The 12,287-nt window shown below is 35.0% G+C and overlaps 1 protein-coding gene across 1 annotated transcript in view; it reads left to right on the forward strand.

The window, feature by feature from the left end:
* Nucleotides 1-10,349: 10,349 nt before the first annotated feature.
* The window catches only part of LOC115442004 (protein O-mannosyl-transferase TMTC1), a 117,297-nt gene continuing 115,359 nt past the window's right edge, over nt 10,350-12,287 (forward strand). Inside the window, exon 1 of the mRNA XM_037441594.1 lies at nt 10,350-10,655. The gene's annotated coding sequence lies outside the window, so the exon portion shown is untranslated. The remainder of the gene's footprint in view (nt 10,656-12,287) is intronic.

Consider the following 12,287-nt stretch of genomic DNA (forward strand, 5'->3'; position numbering starts at 1 on the left):
TTTTAGGCCCCATCGTATGACACACTTCTGGCCCATTAGTGGTGCAATTTCGGCGCCCAATAACATTACAGCAATCGACTTACCGCGCCTCCCGACTTAATTGTCCAGGTTGGGACATCAGGGCTCACACGCTCGTTTTCACAGGTTACAATTTTTTTAGAGTCTTTTCGTCATATCTCTTTGTTTGAGTGAATTTATTAAGGCGCTTAGGTCCAATGAAAAGACAATAAAGAATGTATATTTCAATTTGTTATACCATCAGGTTAAATTATATGTGAGTTGTTAGGAATTATTACTATGTCCGACATGGCACATATTGTATCCCGGGACGGAATAATAACCCCAAGCATAAACGTATTCTACTAGTAATAAGACTTACTTACTTTTCCTTCAACAGTCTCTATATTAATTAAATGGTAGTAGACTTCTGTAACCTTCGAAATTTCTAAGAAAACTTCAATGTGTAGGTTAGCGATGTTTCTTCAACGTCAAAGCGAACGATAATTGACTTTAACACCAGCTTCAAAAACTTAGACGTGCGTGTTTTGTGCATGGAGTCAGACATGCGATTGCCTTGGCAGTCCATTCAACTTTCAGCTAGGTTATCTGCATTGCTCGTACATATAATTTAAAATTGGAGGCAACTCATGACTGCTTTTCGAAAACGATGTCAAATTTAAACACCCCTTAAAGATAAATAAACGAATTCATAATCCAAAAGCAGTTAACATTAGATAATCATTGCTAGAAATACTCACGCTGATATCCAGGGTTCTTATAACTAATTGGTCTTATATCTACTGCTGTACTGTCAAAGTTCCAACACTTTCTAAAAAGAACATTCCAGTAAAGATACTAATACAAGCACTATGCCAGTAAACATTTGTCTACGTGCAAGTTACTTTTCTTGACAATATAACAAAAGTACCAAGGCATGTGATAAAAGACTAGACAGACAGGTCCAATATCCAAACGTTGCGAAATATTCGCGGTACTTTTCGTAGACGTCAAGATGGAATGTCAGTATTTATTCGTGTATACTATTATTTGATACAAATGTAGATAGAACGAGGCTGATAAAACCATAGATAGAATGGAAGGTGTTCAAGTATCGAGGAATGGCGTATGGGTAGACACGCATAAAGATAAGTATCTATCTATCTATATTAAGTATCTGTGAAGTAAAGTGTGAGCGAAATTCAACGATCATCCAATGAATAAACGCTGCAAATATATAAGTTACAGATAACAAATAAGATATATTTGTTATCTGTAACTTATATATTTGCAGATAGATAGGTATTGACTGCCCATCTATACTTATAATAAACCTGTAGAGAGGTCAATTCTGTACATGAAATATATTTCTAAAATAACTATCAGGGGGTGATTAGGGACCGATACTGATGCCAAAAATGCAATTAGTAAAATTTTTGTCTGTCTGTCTGTCTGTATAACCGTTATAGAAACAAAAACTACTCGACGGATTTTAACGAAACTTGGTACAATTATTTTTCAAACTCCTGAGCTGGGTATAGTATACTTTTCATCACGCTACAATTAATAGGAGCAGAGCAGTGAAGGGAAATGTTGGGAAAACGGGAGAAGTTACTCCATTTTTTAAGCTTCCGTCGCGTGAGTAACCTTAATGGTTAAAAGTTCCTTTGATTTCACCAGGATCCCATCATCAGACCCTGACCGAACAATCGGAACACTTGCATACCACCATACATTAAAAAAACATCCCGACAAATTGAGCACCTCCTCCATTTTTTAAGTCCGAAATCCACGCGGGCGAAGCTGCGGGCGGAAACTGGTCTATAATAAGACGCGTCTTCATAATTCTGATCAGTTGTAGGATGGAATGTTTCTTGTTTAATATTATAACTAAACAATATATTTACCACCAGATCTCTTTGCCAGCATAAATAAGAATAAACCTATTTTAAATCTGAAATAAATTGTTTTTAAAGGATTACGAAGATACAATATAACTAAGCATGAAAAATAGCGTAAAGAAGCATCGATCACTTTCAGATTCCAAGCGTTTGGTTCATCCCGCCGTTATCTCCCGCCTGTTGCTTCCACTATTTATTTTTATTCATGATCCTATCTGCGCTTTTTATATTGCCCTGGTCTACAAAATGAGTGATAGTTTTACGCAGTCTTTTAATAACTAGTCACCCATCGTCCAATCTTCTTGATATATCTCATTGCGGGATCAATAATAAAATTATTTGGATGTAATAATCTTCTTTCATGACGTAATTGACTTATTACCATTAGGAACATACATTTCAACGGGGAGGACCTCTTTTGAAATTGAAAAACAGATATCAATTTTAATGACTACTCGTTCGTTACTATTTCGTCTCCTATCCCATGCGCAATAGAAATTGAATTCAAGTATCAAAGCCTAAATGCACTTCTAAACCCATAAGGGAATAATCATGATCACTCCGAATCCCCCGATGACCTCACAATTGCAGAACAAGAGTAACACCATCCTCAAAAGACAAATATTGAAGTCAAGAAACATCTCGATCGAGTTATTGAGAAAGTTAAATTGTCCGCGCTAGTTTTCTTGTTGATTTCTTCGTTTCGTTTTAGAATGTATTGATTGAACTAGTTGCGTTTGTCGTTGCATTTGTAGTTTAAGGAAATATGTTTTGTAGTTCTCGTGGCGAGACTTGATATAAGTGATTTGTGTTTAATTCAGCATGTAAAAAATATATAATGCTAAAAAAGCATGATGTCTTACTTCGCTATGACATCTGTCTAGACTTTTTTTGTTCCGGGCCTGATGTTGACCACCGTACATAAAACGAAGGTACAGAGGATTGCTTCAGCGACTTGCCTCCTGGGGTTAACTGGTGCATTTTCGCGTGAATCTGCTCATTGAAACAAACGTAGAAAAGTAGATTTTCCGTAGGTTGACTTTACAATTAGAATTGCATTTACGTTCGGATGTCGCTTCGATGTGTCCTGGGAAAGATGACTCTAAAATATGAGTCGCATGATTCAGATTTCAGATCAGATTTAAATTTTATCGTGTCAAAAAATATATCTACAACAAACCAAATATAAATTTAAAATTAAAATTCCGACGTAGCAACCCTATTTTTGCCAACAAATCTACCAGGTAAAATGAAACATACGGAATCTAGTATCCATTGTGGAGGGAATTCTAAGCGTTTTCATAACGATGCTGTCTATAAAATGCCGTACAAATCGCATGAATTCTTGCGCTGTGACAACCCTGACCGCGCCACCGCCGCTATTCCGGCCCGCGTGGATATTTTACCGGGAATTTGCGACCGGCAAATGTGACGGGATTTTAGCACGTGCATTTGGAAATTTAAGGTTGCGAAGAGCTGGCCATCCTATGGGTTCAATGATTTTTCACGCAGAATACGTTTTGAATTAAGGTTCTATGCGGATTTTTGAATTATATTTGAGATTTTGCTGCAAACATGTTACGTTTGTCGACGAATTTATACTTAGTATGATTTAATTGAAATAAAAATTACTTAAAAAAAGGTGAGGGAGTGATATGTAAAAAAGAAACAGCTTAGTCTAGTCTTCAAAGAACAAACATAAAATTATCCACTAAAATATAACAATAAATTACAATGTTATGTATTGCATGTTTTTTGGAACATGATTTACTACCTATGGTATGCCGTAAATTGTAAAATAATTTAGCATATCGAGGGCTTAACAAATGGACGTAAAGACAAATTTAGTTTTAGAGGAGCGATAAAAACGTGAATAAAATTTGAAGTATTAATAAGGCTGATATTTAGAACACAATTTTTTGGCATCACTTATATTTAATATACAATCTATTAGTTTTGTTTTATTAACATTTTTGTGGCTTCGGTAAAACTGAACTTTTGTCTATATGCTCATTTGTTATGAAGTCTTCGATATCATTTATTTATATTTAAGACTTGAGGATCTAACACGCGTATCAATGAGTAAAGCATTTGCGCTGCGTCTTTAGCGGTCAAACGGTTGTTTGTTGTTGTTGATTTTTTATTTATTTACAATATTAACTTAACCGGAATTTAATCCAATGCAAAAATATTATCATACAATTCAAACATAGATATATAAAACTTCATAGTTGATACATTCCATAGTATTTCTGTAGTTTTTATAAACTTCGCCAGTGTACTATTAAAGATCTACCTATCTATAAATTCCGTTCTATATAATATTCATACGGTGTACAGCTCCGAGACAAGCGGTGTTATTCCCAGGTGTGCGGGCCAGGCGTGTACTCGACCCAATACACTTTTATTCTCATTCATCCTGGATAACACAAAGAACCCGATAGTTGTAGCTCGCCGCTGAGCCATAAACATTTTTTGCCAACCAATAGCGTCAGTTGAAAATGTTTATCTCACCCGGGATTGGTGGGTTCGCGAAATTTCCATTTTCAAATAGTTTTCAAATTTTGAACGACCGTGTTATGAGAGTTTTAGGTTTTATTTTGTTTTGTGCAAGTTTTTGTTCCAATGTGCAATTTATATGTTTGAAATGTAAATACAATGAATAAACTAAAATGTAATTGGATCCGAAAGGAATGAGTAACACTTGTTTTAAAAAGATTGTGATTTTTAGTGTGTAAATATATTTTTGTTTAAACTCTTACACTGGCTTATTATCATTACATAATATATGTTATTACAAAATAATAAATTAAAATCATAATATTTTAAGAATTTTCTTTTGTTGCATTATTTTTTAATCAAAATTTTTCAAAACTCATTATCTTTGAATTAACTATTGAATTTTGCAGTGATACATTTTGGTCTATAATTTAAGGTCCCATTAAAGTATCATTTTTGTAATTAATAAATTTGTGAGATACCGTAGACAAAAATGTGTTAATCCAAAGCCAAGTATTTTATCCTCTGGATATTATACAAATCCGTTAATCTTTTGCATCGACAGGATTATACAAGATACATAGCATACGAGCACAATAGACATTGCCTTTAAAATGATTTATTTATTATTGTAAGTTAAATATTTTTTACAGTCATTTCGACATTGCGTTACTAAATGAAACTGTAAATACGTCATTGCCACACTTTACAATAAGCTACTCAAACTGTAGTTGCAAAATGAAAAAGTTAACATCTCATGTCTTAGAATGGCGAGCGCAGTGGAATACCAAACAATACTTTGTAATCCAAGGTGTCGGATTGTGATTCCACTGTTTATGGGCGTATCGCTTACCATCAGGCGAATGGTAAACTCAGCTAAAATCAGAAAAGTAATATCGGTATTTTTTTGGAAAATATTCGTTATTTATGGATGGTTTTTGGCATAATGTTAGCATAAGTGTCTTACCTCTGCAGTATATGGTTGCATTTGTTATTGTTGAATGATATATTTTGTATACAGACAGAAAGTATTCCGTTTGCACATGATGGCAGTGAAGTAGTGTCCAGATAGAGTGTCGACTGACGAGAGAAGATTATTCCATGCCAGTCGACACAATTATGCCGGCCTTTTTAAACCTGTTCGGATACTTTGTGTATATAGTAAGATAATTCGACATAATTCTTTTAACTGCACAGGGACGTAACGTTTCTCGATAGCGGATACTGGATATTACATTTGAACTACTCTACACTTTTTGGATCAAACCCCGTACTTTAATGTATTTGTGTTATCCTTCTTTGCTTCGCCGAAATCGGGTAATCATACTCTCGTTTTGTATGATTTGATTCAAATTTCAGAATCAAAACGTTCGAAATCTATTTAAAATCCACAAAAAGTTTTTGTTACTATAATATTCGAAATTTTAACCGCATTTAAAAGCCCGCAGAATCGAACATTAAGCATACTAGGACCCAATAAAAGTAATTAACGTTGAAATTACTAATAAAACATTTAGAAAACAAGGGGAACAGCAATTTGTCGGCACGAGGCCGTTATCAAGGGTCCGATCTGGATCCAATAATTGTAAGGGATCCGTAACATGAACTGTGCCGAATCAATTTGTCAAATTGCGGCCAGAATGTGGCCAGCGGGAGGCGGTAACTAGGCGGCGAGCGGATTCTGAGATGGAGTTGCAGACAATGTGGGTTGGATTGTTCTTTGTGTTCAGTTTGATTAGAACGTTGTGTAATATTTATAGAATATAATAGAGATATTGTTTTGATGATTCGCATCGATGATACAATTTCATACGTTACTTGACATACGTTTCAAAAGATTAATATGATAACGTCTTAACGGTTTAAAGATCATAAAGGAACTTATATATTTTTTGTTCTCATCACAATAAATCAAAATCTTTGCTGAACATATCTTTTTCGTAAATCTGGAGTTGGCTAGGCATTTTTTAAGGGAAATGAAAATAATTACCATACAAATATATTGCTTTACTACTTCCCCAAGTTCTGATGCAATTTGAATTTAATAAAACATAAATCATCATAAATCTTCCTCGTCTAATAAATTTGTGTTGTGCTCACTAGCGCGTTGCAAGCTACAACCTCAACCTCAATGCGGTCGAGCAACAGTTTACGATCCTCAAAAGTTAGGTTCAAGTTAGCATGTAGTGTGGCTAGATCGTTAGTATCCGTTAGTACATTCATTACAGTGCCACATAACAAGTTAACAACTTAACCAACTTATTGATTAGTGTTTTGATAACATACGTTAGCGAGGCTGAGTCTGAGAACATCTGTTTAAGAATCAAGATCTATCAGTTTGTCAATTTCATCCAAATCTAATTATTTATTTAAATAAAATAATTTGTAATCATCCTCACAATATTTCGCAACATTAGGATTGAAATCATCTTATAAAAAGTACAGAAACGAAATAAAAATAAAACCCAATATTGGATCAGTAAAACCGTCTTAGACAATACAGCTGGAATATAACAAAAACTAATCCCAGAACGGGGCTACAAAGCCTTCAAGGGCGGCAATGAAATGGTCAATGCTTAGGAGTTGCGGCCGAGGGACCCTTTACTGCGGCTATTCATAATAAATAGCCTTCCAGCCTAGACCTTGATTATGCCTAAATACCTAACCGCTCTTCAATCAAGTTTAACTGGATTAACACAAGTTATTTATTACTTTGTAGTTCAAAGGTCAGATTTTAGTTTGAGGGACCGTAGTTTGATATTGCTAGTGCGTAATTTATAGGTCTATACACCTGCGCACAGAAATAGAGGTTGTTGCTAATGTAACGTTAGAAAACTACATGAATTCAGTAATCCTAAGCATTTATGGACCTCTAGGTGCTTCTAGATGCGAGGCCAATCTTTGAGGAAACGAACGAGGTTTTACACAGGGTCAGGTTTTTGAGGTTATTAGCATTTTCACTGACGTAACAACTGCTGATTTTCTTTACAATGATGAAACGAATTTAAATTTTTATAATCATTTTTCTATCCTAAATTTGGAATTCACAATTTCGTAGAAGTTGACGCGAGATCCAAACAAGATTGTTGTTCTAAAGTAATATAATTGAACTAAACCAAGAGACGATAATGAATAAACTACTGAAATTCACGCACTGGGATTCAATAAAGGAAAATTTAAGGACTTTGGTGACGTAGGCCCTAAACAAATATAATTAATCATTTGAAAACTTTGTTGATAATGGACTGAAGAGTAGGCTTTAAAATGTTTTCGCTAATTTCTAATAGAAAAGTATATTCTTCTATTAGCCCTGGTCTAATTTTTTTATATGACGGTGCAACACATTGTGTAAGGTTGCTATTTTGATCGAGCTGCTTGACCTATTTTGTAGGATACCTTCTATCTTTACTAATGGTAGACTGCCAAATGTAAAAGTATTTTGGATTACACTATATTCACGCTGAGCGACTATAACTTTTTACATATCATTATAATAAATGGGCTGTAGGATGACAAAGGCTCCTTGTTATATCAGAAAGTTAAAGTTTCTTGTAGTACTTTCATTAAAACAATTTCTCACGGAACAAAAGCTGGTAGAAATTTTAAGACAAGAACACGACTTTTTAATAATAATTTCTTATATTTACGTGAATGTTAAGACATTGAAATAAAACTATTTTATGGTTCAATCCCCCTGTGACCATGAAGGCTCCAAAGTTTTTGAAACGCTGGGAGAAAATTGTAATATAAAAAACCGCGATAAAAACCGTAAAATAGTTTTATTTCAAGACATTTTATTAATACAAAGTCACACCCATTCCATTAGCACAAAACTTGGCCCTGGCAAGCAATAAATGGCAATTATTAAAGCCGTAATTCACAACCGAATTTATCTTCCAAGTACTAAATGGATTAAAACTACACGAGCCACTTTCAAAGTCGGGGAAGAAGTTGCGTTTATTGCTTCGCTGACGCCCTTTTATCCGATATTGGCTGATATTCCGATGGGTCCTGCGGGAGTGGGTCTTGAATCCCGGTGTTACGGATCAGTTGCTGATGTATTATGATTGGATATTTAAAGATTTAACTAGTATCCATAAACGCTACTGATTAGTGTTTAACTAATTGCTGTCTTACTTTCTTCATTACAAGATTAAATGTCATTTAACTACATGTTCTTTTCTTATCTGCTATTGAGATTTCTTTATCTTAGTTGAGATTATTATAAATATATAAGATTGGTTTAAGTCTGGAACTTCTTTCGATATTCTTTACATAAAAAAATATTGCAAAAGTTGCTAAAACACTTAATTTCGGAGTTGATCTAATAAAGCGAATGATGAATAAGGTCCATTATCATAGAGTGCACCTAATGAGCATAATTAAGTTGGGGGAGGGACAGAGAAGTATCACGTGCCGACAGATAATTTGATAATACGTTATTCTTGATTAAAATATTCGCTCCGTCAGCGACCTTTATTGAATTATTGTTACGAATTGGATGAAATATAGCATCTTGGATGTCAGCGCTGAGGACATAATTTTTGGAGCCCAAGGTCAGCATCTTATTATTATAATTGGCAGTATATGAGACTTGCAAGGTTTTATATTAGGTTAAGTCAAATAACCAATAATTACTAATGATCTGTATAATCTAAGCTAGCATAGAAATGTATGAGTTCAATAACCGTCTTTCCAAAGTAATCATTCTGAGGTATCATATGAGTCTGGTTATGGTAATCTACCAACATGCACTGGATCAGTTTATTGCACATACACTCACGCCTTTTATTCCCGAAAGAGTAGACAGAGCCGTAACTTGTTTACCCAATTTTCGCCGTGTGTATTCTGTCCCATGATGTGACAGGGGGCGAGCCTATCGCCATATCGGTCATAAATTCCAAACTAATATTGAGTAGAAAAACCCAATATCACTTTGCCTGACCCGGAGATCGAACCAAAAACCTCAGCACTACAGTCGTACTGTAATACTACGCAGAGGCAGTCTATTTTTAGTTTATTTCACATGTAGATCATTCAGCTGTCAGCAAACGAACCGACCAAACATTGATATTTACTCGTTCCAATTAATCCAGAACGTTATTCGAGCCCGATCTATTCCTAAGCTTTTCAAAAACGAAACTCCCAAATCCTTCAGGATCAAGCAGTAATAGGAAATCCTGTTAAATCCTAAAGTAAGATTTGCCTTTTTAAAGAAGCGAAATTGGAGTTCGTGCCCATGCCGTCACAAACGTGCGCTCGTCGGTTGCGGCACGTAGAGAATAACTTCTATACACTGTATTGACTCGGGTCACGTATTGCGAATTTAAATTTCAACTTTGAATTGGTGTAAAATCTAGTTCCTTGGTTTTGAAGTCAGCTAGTGTATACACTCTGCTGGTAGGATATTTGTTAGGCTAGCGACTACCGTACAACGTGTAAAACTCTTTATAGAGGCTAAGGTGAGTGTCGCGTTCTGGAATCAGCCTAGTTATTACTATACATAATATACTTATATAGTTCTTGCGAGTAGATGGACGTCGAAAAGGAGTCTTGTTGGTTGTGAAGGGCATTGTGGCATATAAGCTTAATATTATTTAGTTCTATTTCTGTTTTAGTAACTAGTTGAGAAAAAATATGTTTTAGCTACCTAGAATTTCATACAAAAAATTATAATAAACTCCACTTTTTTGTGATAAACTTTGCGGTTTCTGTTAATCATAGTTTTATTAGTCTTTAAGTTTATTTGTCATATGTTTTAAGAATGTATATGAGATCGGTTATCAATTTTGGAGAAATTATACAGTAAAGTATAATTATAATTTATATTGCATAGCCAACAAAAAAAACTTCATCGACAAAAATAATGTCAAGTTCAGCTTTATTTTTTCGCTTTAAACTACCAAATAAATTCTCCTTTTTAAAAAAATCTTTTTCTTAAAACGTCAATCATGCACGCACAGTGAAACCGATTATGTGCAACCAGATATAGTATTTACCATCATATCCGCATACCAAACGATATAATTTTATAACTCATTTTCCTAGTCTACGAACAACCCGCTTGATTTAAAACTGCCTAACGCTCAAAGAACTGTACAAAATGGAACGGTGGAATATTCGCGGCCCGTGAAGATATAAATATGCGAATAACAGCGCGAATCGGCGTTGGTCAGCGAAACTGTTTTACACCAACACAAATATGCAGGCTCCGTGCCCAGTGTATCAGAAAGTCATACGTCTCGGTGACTGGTTAAGGTACGAGCGATTACAGTTTTAGTTTTCTTTTTGAGGTTAGATTTGATTAGAACATGTTTTCAGTTTAGCACAGCAACAGACCCCACTGCACTTGATGGTAAGTGGAGTGGAATTCAATAGAACGTCGACTGACGAGAGACGATTACCTCTTGGCAGTCGTCACAATTACGCCGGCCTATTAGAACCGGATATACATAGGCTGATCCCGGGAACGTGCCACACTTACATAGGCCACTATGGCGGGTTTCAACACCTTGTGTACACTATTCGGGCGGATATAAATACATCTTACTACCAGCAAATGTATAGCTATAATATGTTTTATTGTACGGTTAGCTGAAGTATTTAATCAGTGGTTTTTGGTGAATCATCTAAAACGGTATCTATCACCTAGTGTAATTCTGCCGCAAGCAGCAGTGTGTTCAATGTTATGTACCATTTTGTATATTTGTACTACAAATTTATTTGCCCTTTCTTCTATAAAAGATTAATTCCAAATACACATATAGGATGAGTGCAGTTCAGTTTCCTGCATTTGTTATACAAAATCCTATTATTAATAATAGTCATTAGAACTAGATACTTGAATTGCTATATTCACCCGCTTAAATAGTAATTCACTTAATATTATTGACTTTATTGTTAATAGGCTTCTTTTATACCCACGTTTTCCCGCTTCTGTTTATGCCTCGGCCCAAATAACTTCAGCCGCCGAATCATCCGTCCAGAAACCGATATGAGGTAAAGTTAGAATTGCAAAACTACCGCTTGTAACTCAGCTTGGTTGAACAATGCGTTTATTGTATACAAATTTATGTGAGCGCTGTCTGTTCTTTATCTTTATAGCTGCACTGTACTTTGTAAGTGTTGATTTTCTCTTAATTGTAGTTGTTACATCTAATATAAAGTATTTTTGAACTACATTGACCTCGTTGATTTTACGTGAAGTTTCTGGATTCTTACTCTTCACTGTATATAAAAAGTGATACTAAATCAAGATTTAATTTACCTTTGACAGTGCCTTTCATCGAAATCCATTGTGCAGTTTAGGAGTTCATTAATAACAAACATCTTTACTAACTTAACAGATGAAAAGCGAGATAAACCATTTGTTCTGTTAGGCGACCGATCCTGAAAGTCTTTACTGCTATTTTATTAATTACAATGTCCATGGAGGCACAGGTTTAATTAAAAAAAAGTCTTAAATTCCTGATTTCTGGTGTACTGGTTGCTAATTGCTAAAGGAGCAAGAACCACTCTTCACGATTGTAACCAATTGCTTAAAATAAATGGAATTAAAAGGCAAGGAAAAAGGCAGGGTAGTAACAGTTTATTTTCAGTCGTGAGTTCTTCACGCCCCACGCCTGCTAAAGAACAGCACCACAACTCGGAACTTAGCAAATGCCTGGCGTTGAAACAGGTTACCCCGAGACATTAGACAAGTCACATAACACCCAGTAATTACCCTGGCTACAACGTCTCCCAGACCGAAACAAAACTTGGCAGGGTAAGCCCTAGCGAAACATTTTAAACTCCCAACGAATCCTCGAAAGTTAATTAAATACACAAAATTATTTGTGTTTATTCAAAATGCCGTTTGATTTAGAATCCGAACAAAAGTACAAAGTCAAT

The sequence above is a fragment of the Manduca sexta genome, chromosome 22 (genome assembly GCF_014839805.1).
Source record: "Manduca sexta isolate Smith_Timp_Sample1 chromosome 22, JHU_Msex_v1.0, whole genome shotgun sequence".
Lineage (NCBI taxonomy): Eukaryota > Metazoa > Arthropoda > Insecta > Lepidoptera > Sphingidae > Manduca > Manduca sexta.